Raw genomic sequence first — 10,430 nt, 5'->3', positions numbered from 1 at the left:
TGATTATGCCGCTTATATGAACTAATGTCTGATATGGATATTGTTCACAATTGCACCCAGTTAAAAAAGACTGACACAGCATGGTGGAAGCCTTCATCGAACAGCGGATTGACAAAGGAGTATGTATCCTATGCATTATACGTTCCTAATCTACACGACTAATTCATTTCCTCTACGAGATTTTGCAACAGTGGGTGTACTTGTGATTCACGAGGGGGTGTTTAGTGAGTGAATGGTAACAATGAGGTCATGGTAGCCAATGTTTCAGCATCAGCATGACATTTGTTTAAACAGATGCGCGTCTTTTAGAGAAAAAAAGATTTGCAGGAAAGCCACGACACAGTAGGTTTGCCAAGACGACATTTTTAAGGGAATACGTGAAGTGGTTTTTGCCGATGTTATTTTTTTCAAGTTTTCTCTTCCTTAAAACTGTTTAAATCTCAACGTACTTGTAACACCTCAAGAAACATAGCAGTCGAACCACATTTGCATTCGTGTACAAACCTGTGACCAAATCACCCGCAACGCAACTTATCTCGTCAGATCGCAGAAGCTAAAAAAGAACGAGCCTGGATACTACTGGGATGGGTGACCATCCGTGCACAACATGTTTATAAGCTGCTGATCTATGTGGTGGGAAGCAGAGGGTTAAGTGTCGAAAGGCAATTGTTGCTCTGTACTTCTATGGCTCCAATATTAATGCTCTTTTTACCTTCACTAACTTGCACTGACCAGCGTAGTGAAGTATGGTTAAACAACCCCCACGGCATGGGGAGGGCCCTTATCCAACAATGGATCAAGATGGATATATATATAAATACTCTACCAACATCTGTACAAACACTTAAATAAAATATAAAAATGTTACTTGTATTTTTGTAAAAATTAGTTGGGAGGGGGATGAGAAGCAACGAAAAAAGTTTGCATTACAAATGATGAATTATCCAAGCTGCGTGGGTTGACTTTTTTCGTATGAAATATTGGGACATTGAAGCATTGTGGTTTGTGCTGGATATCAATTAACGTGCAGTCACTGGTTGTTAAAGCGCTGGTCATTCATCACCATTCACAGCACGGGTTCCACAGTTCACCTGTTATGAGCTTGGCAGCAGAACGTGCGCTCCACAAACACACAGCAATGAAGCAATGCGTGTGCGTGGTATTGGCGACACGCACAAACCTAGGCAGGCAAACATTCCCTTTGGCGCACTGGACCTGCAACCCAGAGTTTGCTGGTTCGATTCATTTCCCGGCGTGGCAGTTGAAACCAGTGGTCAAGTTTCTTAAACTTGCCCGCTTCTGCTCACCGTTACAACATGGGTACACCGAAGTTAAGTTGATCGGCAGGACACGTGTGGTGGGAAAAAAAATAGCGTGAGCGCTCTTACTTATTTCAAGGTGTCTCGCCAGCGTGGAAGAGTAGGCCAAAGAAAAACCTGACAGAGGGGGCATTATAGAGCTCGCTTTCTAGGCCCCCCTCTAGTAGAGGCCGTTCGGTCAGGCGTACAGGGCTGCACGGTTCACCTTCAAGTAAAAGTGTGCGACTCAACAACATTTTGCTCAATAAACTTGGATGAAAACAAGTGCCTGTTCGATGATGCAATGTGTATAGAAATACATTTTTGAATATGGAGCTGTCAACATGTTTACCGTCCCCAATACTTGCAGGCAAAACGATGCGCACGTTCAAAAACAAGTCTACATGCTTGTGCTTGCGCGTGTTTTCATTGCCGAAGTGCTACACTGGCGCGTGCTAAGGGGATCAAAGTTCAAACGCAATCATCCATCGGGCCCTCAAATACCGCGGCATTTCCTTTGGCCACCACACATGGCAAATATTGAAAAAGTAAACTAAGCTCCAGTACGTTGTGGTTTATTTTTTAATTTAAGGGGAAAAAACACACACTATGTCCATTGTTCTGCAGTTAGTCAAACGCGATTTTAAGTGCAAGATTTATCTGAAATGTGCTCCTTGAGGGGTAGTGTACATGCTGGAAGCAATGGCGGCACGGAATTCGGTGGGGCCATGAGAGAGAGAAAGAGAGCGAGGAAGAAGCATCAGCTGTGGGAACTGTGGTGGCTGAAAATGAATGTTTTGATCTCATCTCTGCTGCTCGTGCATTGTCTATGCAGCAGTGAGCAGAGCGCGCCTTGAACCGAGGCTGTTGGATGGTGTAGGGGCTTGGCTTCAGATCATATATTAAATAACCGGTTAGGTGACCTGAAAGGATTTCTTTGTGTGCATTATTGTAATGTCGGACAGGGTTGTGCAATGATGCGTACGGCATTTTTTTTTATAACGAATTTTAATTAAAACAATCAGTGTTAAATACGCTTCAGTTTAGATGTATGCACATGTTGTATGAGCATTACTATACGTTCATATACATGGCAAAGCAAATGCACTATACTTAAACACTGTTTTGTAGCTCAAGGTTTTTAAATTATGATTATTATTCTTATTGGCGAGGACTGTGCTGTAGGTGGCAGCTGTCAAGATGAATGTTAAGAACCATCAAGACGTAGAATCAGAAAGTTAGTCTTGGCGTGTGCGCCAGAACCCTTTGGCAAATGCTCAATTTGACTTCTGTGAAACATGTTTATTACTCTATAAATACTGTAGACTTAAATAATGCGCAGAATTGCTTTTTTACCTCTAAAGCAACACAACAATGCACAGAATTGCCTTTTACCTCTAAAGCAACATCTGCACAGAACGAAAATAACGAAGCCGCCAGTCATCTTTACATCAGTTTAACACCTGGCCTGTGTCGGGTGGTAGTGGGTTTAACGACACATTTATATGTACGCGATCTAACCCCCAAAAAAAACGATATTATGGATATTAATGTAATTTTGCTGCAGGATAAGGGGTCTTCTCCACACCTTGCAAGTCGCAGGGAGTTATTTGGTCATACTTCACCTTGATAGTCAGTGCGGGCTGGTGAAGGCAAAGAGGGCCAAGCAATGTCTTCTTGGTTCTTTCGGTAAAGTCACGTAGAAGGAAAATAATAAAATAATAAAAATAAAACATAATAAAATAATTCTCACGACGTTTCGGCCACAACGCAAGCAGCCGTCCTCAGGTGGAGAATAGGTCTGTCAAGTAGACAGACTCTGTCTATTAATTTATTATTTTCCTTCTACGTGACTTTACCGAAAGAACCAAGAAGATGAACCCCTGCAGTCACGAAAGCTTTAAATCGAAAGGCCAAGGATTGGTTCAGACATCACTCACCGCTGTCAGCCGTGGCCAGGAATTCAACTCAACTTGCTTGGTTCCTAGCGCGGTGCGCTAACCATGTATGCATGAACCAAGCACACTTTAGTTTTACATAAAATGAACACCTACCTTCAATGGTCACCTAACAAAACATACAAAACATGCAATCTGAATAGTATTGACCAAACATTCCAATGCTGAGAAAAACCCTGCATATTAACCATGTGGGTTTACACGAAGCAATCATCGCCCCCGACTGTGAAACATTGCCAGAACCCTACTGAAAAGTATTGAGACTCAGTGAGGATTTTTAAATGCAATAAAAACGTACCGATGCCTGATAGCATGATATTTGTTTGTGCTCTGCACCGTGCCCTCCTTTCAAGTGAAATGAGTTCTCGTTTGATTCTAAACATAGGTTTTAGTCAGCAAAGCAGCGCATAATGAAGTCTTGTGCAAGATGAAGGAAACTGAACAGGCTTATTGTGAGCCTGATGGGTTGAACAGAACCCTTCCACATTCCTCGCATCGCTATCTACCTGCAGCTATTATTACCAGGTGGCCTGCGGGCTTTTCAATACAGAACTTTCCTGTGACGTGGGTCATGTTTAAGCCTCCATTTAGATATCCACCGATTATGTCGGCACGGCATCAAAAAAAGTCGTCTACGCAAGTTAAATACCCTCTCAGACGTTTTAATAACGAGCCTTTGTGCCAGTTGCTGTACGCATAAACCACACGTCACACACGCGGTCTCTTTAACAGACCGCCTCTAAATGGCTATAACAATCGCCAGATAAGAATATTGCCATGGGATATGATCATGCTGCAATTGGCTGAAACCATATTAGAAGTTTCAATCACGACTTTTCACTTATTAGCAGTGATGGATAAACGGCTAAAATACTACACGTCGACAAAACCCCCGTAAGGGTTCACGCTTGCCGTCGAAATGAAAAGGCAAGTGACGTGGGGCCCTCTAGCGGCAGTAAATGGTCACTGCGCGGCCCCGCGAGCGCAAACTGTGACCTCAGGAAACGTCACCAGGGAGCGGTATTGTGACACGTGGAGTACGCAGATTGAACGGGCAGGGAGGGGTTTGTCCGCATCATCAGTCAGTGGTCCTCACGTTATGGATTCCGGAGGGTTGATGGGCTGAGGCAACTCCCCTCCCAAAGAGGATTGGAATTCGCAATATTGTTGTTGTATTGGTGCTCTCCTGCTCATAGCCACCTGGTCTGGTTCTTAAAACATATACCTGTCAACCCCTTATCGGTGCCCTACCGTATTACAGACCAATTCAGACCTTATTGGTTACCCCGTGCCCTTATAAATCTCAACGTTCATCCTACAAAGTCCCATCACAAGGGAAAAACAATAAAATAGGCAAAAACATGTTTTTGCCCGTATTGAAACGGCTGTATGTCGTATGCACCTGAAAACTCAATTTCCTTGTACAAGAATACGGGTAAACGGTATGGGTTGACACGGTATGTTATAATCAAGTCAAACAATGTTGTACGAATGTTGAAATTCTTTCGCGCCATACATAGCCAACCGCACTAATCGGAGGTGTTGTCACAGTACAATACTTGTATTTAACAACAGTGCCAGGTTTTTTTCAGACTTCGCCAGTTTGGCGAACACACGTAACAAGAAGAACATTTAATGAACGTTTAACATTTGACTATTTCTTTGCTAAAAATGATTAGACGTGTATGCTAACCGGTGCAATGGTTAAATAGAACGTGTTTTCTTGGAAAAAAACACAATTTACTCATTTATACGTCCCTCTATATAATGTGTTGTGCATCTCAGGCTATGGAAGAAGAAAAATAACTTTCAAGTGAATTGAAGCCTGCTTCGTTGACGTCACTGAAATGTCACTCTCTGCAGGTCACACGCAGTGATCTCTCCACGGAGCTATTTGCGAGTTTAAAGTCTCGCTGTCTCTCGTTACGACGAAGCTCCAACCCCGTGCCAGACTGCCCGAGACGCGGCCTGGGTGTGCATGACTGGCGAACACGGTTTGTTGTGGGCGGTTTAAATTTGATCATATTGCCCCAGATAGTATTTTTAAAAATCCCATTCCTAACGAAGCCGGTCCGATCCACGATTGCACGGAGACGATGATACTCCGTCAGTCGAACCGATCCTGCTCAGTTGAGATTTGATTTTAAATAGTAATCGAGTAATCATCACCAGCCCTGATCGAGCAACTGCTAGATTAGAGCCCAGAAGTATTTTCGGGACCCCTCATGGAATTGCCATGCTGTAATCCATCTCACTCCAGTTTAACACGTAGGCTTTCGCGACCAATATTATTCATAGTAAAGGTTTTTGTTTCGGTTAGATCGCGTAAGTATAAACGTGTCAAAACCATCCACCATCCGACACAGCCAATTAGTAAGGAATTTGTCACGTAAACTAAAACGCCCAATAGTTACGACTTCAGCCCACCGGTGTGTTGGAGCCTAAATCCACAACATCTACAATTTGAGTAGTACGACGTTTCGCTGGTAATTACATCCAGCATCATCGGGCGATTTGCCAGAATAGTGAAGCAATTCACCTGCTCGCTGTCTTGGATTGCTTCACTATAATCCTACTCATGGATTACTTCCCTTACTTTGGCTGCCACTCCATAATCAGTCTCCACCACGAGCCATCCATCACCCCTTCTAAAGGACGTGACCTGATCAAGCCGATTTTGACAATCAATATGTCTATAATATGCACTTATTCTCTGACCTATGTGTTCATCTCTCCGTCTCCCATTGACAATTCCCAACATGCATCCATGCGTTAGTTTCGGCTTTTGTTAAATTGAATGTTTACGATTCATGTCATAGCAGGTAATAAGCAGTTATTAAACGCCATTACTCTACTCTTTCGGCACACTGGCGGGAGGGTCTTTGTCCAGCAGTGGATTGACGAAGGGCTGAAATAAAATTACAATATTTTATACAAGATGCATCATCATCATATTATATTTTCTCTTAATTCAGTCCCTATCGCGATTCAAACGAATTTCCATACTTCGGGGTTGCGATTCAATAGCGGTTTACATTTTTTTGTATCATACCGAATGGCGAAATAATATAGTGACCTCTAGTGGTTCAAGGGGTTGCGTAACCAATCACAATAGCATAACACAGATTTTTGGGTTATGTCGCGAAAATATAAATGCGTCGTTAAACCCGCCGCCACCCGACACACAAACAATTAGTAAGGGTTGTCACGTGCACAAAACGTGCCGATTAGTGACTACTTCCGCACACCCGGTGTGTGTTGGAGAGTAAACGCAAAACATTTAGAATACGAGTACAACGTTTCGCCAGTAAGTACAAAATGCATCATCAGTCGGCGGCCACAAATCTGGCTGTCGCCAAATGTATATGTACGCGACCTAAGCCAAACACCTCTATGATAAACCACTCACAATAGCCGTACGCGGAGCGAAAATGCAGGGTTCCATTCTCGCGTGTCTTCTTTCCAACAACAACCAACCCAACCCATCATCAACCAAGACCTCAAAAGTGCACCTCGCTACCCACCTCTCAAGTCCCGATGCCCCATCGTGTGTGTGCGAGCGAACCTGCCTCTTGAGGTTCCCGCACCTCCGATTGGCACGGTTGGCTACGACGTAGGGTGCGAAAGACGTTCAACACGCATGTTTGTGGAAATGCATGAACGGAGGTCTGTTTATCTATGACTAATCTGTTGTTACATGTCTATCAGAAATATTCCTTTAGGGCCAACAGAATCAGAATTTTTATGTATATTGGAGGAATCCGATAAGCTATAAAGCTCTTTATTCACAGATGTCCAGTAGGGGCGGGTCAGAAAGTTACAACAGTAGGAAAACACGATAGGAGTGCAAAGTATAGGAAAGGTATTCAAATCACAAAAAAAAATCTGTTTATATTACCAGGTAAAGCCCACTGAGCTATGAGCTTCTTTTTCAGAAGCGACCTGGCCACAAATGATAGCACAACTGAAGTGGCTTGTCGTGTAGACATTTAAAGCAGCCACATAATCGTACTCATCTAAAGCGTATAATAGGATGACGAATGCCGTCTCGTTTCCCTTTGCGTCTGCTCCGTGTTGAGAAACATCAACCGTGCAATGCACAAGCTCTCCCGTGTACATGTGCAATGACTACTTGACACCCTTGTATTGAGATGGTTTCTTTATTGATGAGACACGTTCACTCGAACAGGCGGAGACCCCACTGCAACAGCCCCGAGTCTCCCGCGCATCTCCCTTATATACGGACCGAGGCCACGCCACCCTTCCCGAACCTTCTCGCTGGCTCTAGACGCTCGCTCCACCAGCAGACTCTGCCGTCCACTTGTACTGCAAGCTGACTCCCCTGGCATTACCTCCCATGGCCACTAGCCCATTCACACTGCAGGCTAACTCCCCTGTCATTTCCTCCCGTGGCCACTAGTCCCTTCGCATTGCAGGCTGACTCCCCTGTCATTTCCTCCCGTGGCCACTAGTCCCTTCTTATTGCAGGCTGATTCCCCTGTCATTACCTCCCGTGGCCACTAATCCCTTCGCATTGCAGGCTGACTCCCCTGTCATTACCTCCTGTGGCCACTAGCGCATTCGCACTGCAGGCTGACTCCCCTGTCATTACCTCCGGTGGCCACTTGTCCACTCCCACCGCAGGCTGACTTTACTGTCATTACACCATACTTCACTCACGCTCTTCAGTGCGGGCTGGTGGTGAAGGGGACATTGTCTGCACTGAACTCTGAAGCCCCGCCACGTAGCCTCCACAGCAGCCTGCTTTTGTACATGGTGGTCAACCATCCATGCACGATCCTGCCATGCTTGGCTTTCGAAGTGATTTGGTCACCACCAATCATCAGGCATTATCAATCCACTGCTGGATGAATGCCTCCTCCAACTGCCACCATCTATTACAATCCTGCAATGTTAGAATGCACTCGGCACCTGAACACTATCCGATTTCACTAGATGTTCGTCAAATGTCCGCTCAGATGCGTTCCATCTCCTGGCTGCCACCCAGTCGTTATTAATCCACGTATCGACCATCATCGTCTATTCTTAATACACGTATCGATCATCATCATCTATTCCTAATCAACGTATCGACCATCATCATTATAAATCATCTCTTCCAGCGACGTATCATGTCCGAGCACACAACTAACTTTGCTAAACAGGTCCGAATTGGTCAGACTCGAAGGCGCCGACACGAATAATGCACAGCACTCCAATAACAATGAGGCGTTTGTCAGATGATTATAGCCTTAACACAACCTCGTGTTTTTTAAATCATTAAGCGCGGTGACCCGGCCATTTTCCACGACCACCATCCTCACTTCACTTCCAACCAAGATGTCTTTGTTGAGTACAGTTTTTAGTTTTTTTTTTATATGAATATAAAAAGGAGGGGCCGATTTCAAGAGTGGAAATTAGAGTGGTGTGCAGCACAGGTGTCCCCAAGGAGTGCGACTGCGGTGGACGAGGGAGGATGGAGCCGCGCCCATAACCACGCGAGTGATGATTGAAAGATGAGAGATACTGAACAAGACTTCCTCCCGACGTCGTTCCGTGCACTTCTAGAATGACGTCTGACGTTTCGCTCCGGGCGCCGTGAGCTTTCTTGAGTGCCCGAAGAAGCTTCCACCACACGTGGGACATCATGCCGAACGGCGTTGTGGTTGGGCACGAGACGGCGTGTCGTCGTAAGCACGACTCTTTTGAGTGTCGCCGAGCGAACCGAAAAAAAGTCACCAGATGAGACCGTATGCAGTCGTCAACGATGTCGCTAGACAATACACCGGCGTATTGCAAAGCGGTAAACTGATAGAGGGTCGTTAATACGCACATGGAATCGCTCCTAATTCTGCAGCATGCCCTGGTCCCCCAAAAAAGAATAGTTTCGATGCGTCGCTGGCAACTTTGGCAACAATTTGTCGCGAGGAACTCCCCCCCCCCTCCCGCCAACTAAATCGCTATATAATGACATCACTCTGTTGGAAACACTAGTTGTGATAGCGCCCCCTTCTCTAAGCCAAGTTAGTACTGAACTAGTCCGCGGATTAGATCAGAGCAGCACTTGGTAAACATATGAGATGAATCTTCGGTGCTTCAAATTCCTGTTATGCTATTGTGATTTACTCTGTTCTACTATGAAACTTGATGAACTGATTTGAAGCTTTCGTGACTGCAGGAATCCATACTCTTTGGGTTCTTTCGGTAAAGTCACGTTTTAAAACAGTCTGCCTCAACAGCAGACCATGCTTTCCCACCTGATGATGGACGCTTGTGTTGCGCCCGAAACGTCGTGATTTATTTTATTTTATACCTACGTGACTTTACCGAAAGAATCAAAGAGTATTGATGAACTGAGTTTAATTCCTGGCCACGGCTAACATCAGTAGCGAGTGCTCAGTGAAGCAATTCCTGTCCTGCTCCAGCCCCTCCACGTAGTGACATCTGGACAAGCAACCCCACCCCACGAGACAAACTGGCACCTCGACGAGTTTGGGAGTTTCACGATGTTGATCCGCCTCCTCTAGTCAACGAGGAGCAGGATAATAGGCACCGTGACCAGACGCTTATTCGCCATACTTTTTTTTGTTATCAATTCCGAAACACAGTCATTAAAAGCAATAAAACATGTTGAGAGAAAAAAAAACTCGATAAGTATGGGGAAGCATGGGAAATTGCACGGTTGGAATTACATTGCGAAAAAAGCAGGTTAATGACCAAGTCTAACCATTCTAACTGTCAACAAAAGTAAGTGGTCTTTGGCAGGACACGACTGCTTGATGGGATGTTGGCCGTTCATCAAGAATAATGATGACGATGGGAGTGGCAACGTCCACGTAGGAGTGATGACATCAGCTTCTCGGCAGGTACTCGGTGGATTATTTCGTCGCAGCATCGTGTGATGTGGCGGCGGCTTGGAGAGGCGTTCATCCAGCAGGAGATCGACCATGGCTGCTCGTGATGGAAGACCACACAAATGCATAAAGGCAACAAATATTGCCACCACAGATGGCACTCAAAGTTAACCATTTGGTCTGGGTCAGTTGAATAAATAAAATAAAGAATTGTAGAGCTGGTGATGACTTCAATTAAATGCTTGTCTTTTTTCATTTAACCTTAAGGTCAGTTGTGGCATGTCTATTAGCAGATACATTGCAGCAGCATTTGGCATATG

The sequence above is a fragment of the Lampetra planeri genome, chromosome 2, assembly GCF_965212315.1.
Source record: "Lampetra planeri chromosome 2, kcLamPlan1.2.h2, whole genome shotgun sequence".
NCBI classification, from domain to species: Eukaryota; Metazoa; Chordata; class Hyperoartia; order Petromyzontiformes; family Petromyzontidae; genus Lampetra; species Lampetra planeri.
This window is presented reverse-complemented; position numbering follows the sequence as displayed.